Consider the following 2,703-nt stretch of genomic DNA (forward strand, 5'->3'; position numbering starts at 1 on the left):
GAAATAAACATGTATAATGAGGTGCTAGTCTCTTGCTTTTACATAACGGAGGATAATACGATTTGAACACCGTCGATAAAAATCAAAATCATAATATATTATTATTATTATTAGGGCCCGAGCAGTGACCGCTGCGAGGTCCCTATTGTTATTAGGGCCCGAGCTGCGACGGCTGCGAGGTCCCTATTGTTTTTGTAGAAAATATTATTACTTTTATTATTATTATCGGGGGCTTGGCTCAGTGGTAACTTACGTGCTTGTTTCCCAACCAAGATTTTTAAACCCAAGAACCCACTGTTGTCAGCAATGTGTGGGTGGTGCAACAGGACATCCTGCAGAAATCGCTCCAGCAGAGTTCCTTTGGCTTGGCTGTTGGAAGGGGACTTAGAAGAAATTTGTAAAATTCACCCGGAGCTCCGTGCCCGAGGGCCGGCTATGAGCCGCGCCGTGCCCGCCACTCTCACAGGAGGCGCTGCTAATGTTGTACATTAACGGCTACATTACGCCGCCGACTCTGTGTGATCTATATCTTTGCTGCTGTAACACCTCAAATTTCCCCATTGTGGCACTAATAAAGGACATCTTTATCTTTATCTTTAGCATCCCTCACACATCAGGCCGAGCAAATTTATCAATATTTTATACGTTATGACCCGTAGTGCGGAAATAGCATTTAGCATAGTTTGGCTTTGTTGACCTCGGCGACAAAAGTCCAAGAGAGAAATTGCGCTAAAAAATGCCTCCACATACTAAATAAAAAAACTAAAACTAATAAAAACTAAACTAAAATAAAGCATTTTGGAAAAAAATAAAAACTAACAAACCTGCTAAAAAAAATGGTCCTTTTAATTTTGGGAAGCACATTGGGACCTTTCAAACATTGTATCCGACCACTGAAGGCTGTTGGCGGACGCGGCGCGGCTCACAATTTCATTTCCACGAGACGTACCTAGTCAACAGCCGTTTTCGTTTTTTTAGTGCTGAAAATTCATTGTCTGCTGGCGCTAGTCGCTCAAGCTGGAGGACCGTGTCGGGCAGCTGTATTTCCATGGGGCTGATAAATAATTGAATTTGAGCACCAGCATGATCGTGTTAATAATTTCAGCTCAGAAGCACATTCTGAGATTAGCAATTCGTTATGTTTGTATGCGTGAGAGTGGGCACCCTGCGCCCACTGACTGTTTTTGGAAAAATGTGTTTTTATATACTTTACTTGTGACACAAAAATATTCAGGCTTGCGGAGACCCGTATTAAACAATTCTTTTTCTAGACCTTTATTTATCTAACAAGAGTGAAAAGAAACAAAGGTAACATTCAAATAAAAAGTTTATACACAAATGATAACAGTGTCTCTCTGCAATAATAATAATAATAATAACAACAAGTAGAGTATTGTTTGAAACAGGCCACGCCCTTCGAAGGAAAGTCACAAAAACAGCTAAATGACACAGAAAATTGGAGAGAGAGAGAGATAGAGAGAGAGCGAGGGGGAAAAAAAGTGTTTGGGAAGAGTCGGAACCCACAGGCATGCAGCGATGGCTCAGAATGCAATGTACAGCATTTTATATTTATATATATATTTATATCATATATACAGAACAACAGTGAGACCCAAGTCATTAATTTGATTGTCCAGTATTTCCTTCATGAGATATTGCAACACTTAGAAAAAGTGTACAGCTACACCTTACCTTGATGGAAATAATCATTTTTCATTGTTTTTTTTTTCTAGGGGGCGATAGCGTCCCACATGCTCAAACACGCCGGTTGAAAAATTTACATTGGAAACGTGCCGCCAGGTGTGCGGTATTTTCTGCCTACATGTGTTGCTGCACTGTTTGTGTTCTCTATAAACGTGGAAATTTACATTGGAAACTGGGGACCTCGTAGCGGTCGCTGCTCGGGAGAGGAAGAGGGAGAGGGAGGGAGTTGAAACCAGAGCGCGGGCCCGGCCCGACTGTGGGCTCGGCGCCCTCCAGCCTCCCTCAAGCCTTCATGTGATCCCTTCTCCAGAAGCCAAGCAGCAGAGAAGACTCGCGGGCCAAATATAATCACACTGCGGGCCAAATTTGGCCACAGACTTGCTATTTTGATGTCAAAATGGTGTTTGTGGGGAAAATTAGTGTTTGCCCATGTGCCACATCATTTGTTGATTGTTACCGGCAGTGGGTGGACACCTGCCAGCAAAGAGGCCATCATCAGTCTGAGTAGCCCAGAAATATGCTTGGCCTGGACTGCCCAGGCTTCAGGATGTCTTTTTACACTATATAAAGGTGGAAATTTACATTGGACACCTCCACAAACCGCTGAACCACTGAGCCGGGATCGAACCCACGCCTGATGCTGTCTCTCACTGTGAGGCCATCGTGCTAACCAGTCGGCCACCGTGCCGCTCTAATTCACCGGGTGAGTGAGGAAACGATAAGAGTAGTGGTATTTCACCGGCGGACGCCCGGCGCCGCCCCGCGAAGGGGGGCCGGGGCCCGAGCAGCGACCGCGGCGGGCCCTATACACAAAAGTTTGTAAAGAACACTGAAAAAAAGAGAGGGAGAAAGCCGGAGAATCCTCAGATTACACCAATAGTCATGAGGAGAATATGCAGACTACACAATAACATATTTCTGTGGATAGTGTAGTTAAAATTAGCTAACCTGTGCCCGGGGAAGGTGCTCATATTCGGCTTCACTGTCAGGCAGCATGCA

Source organism: Idiotropiscis lumnitzeri, chromosome 22 (genome assembly GCF_059441095.1).
Source record: "Idiotropiscis lumnitzeri isolate Australia: NSW breed Sydney's pygmy pipehorse chromosome 22, RoL_Ilum_1.0, whole genome shotgun sequence".
Classification (NCBI taxonomy): Eukaryota; Metazoa; Chordata; class Actinopteri; order Syngnathiformes; family Syngnathidae; genus Idiotropiscis; species Idiotropiscis lumnitzeri.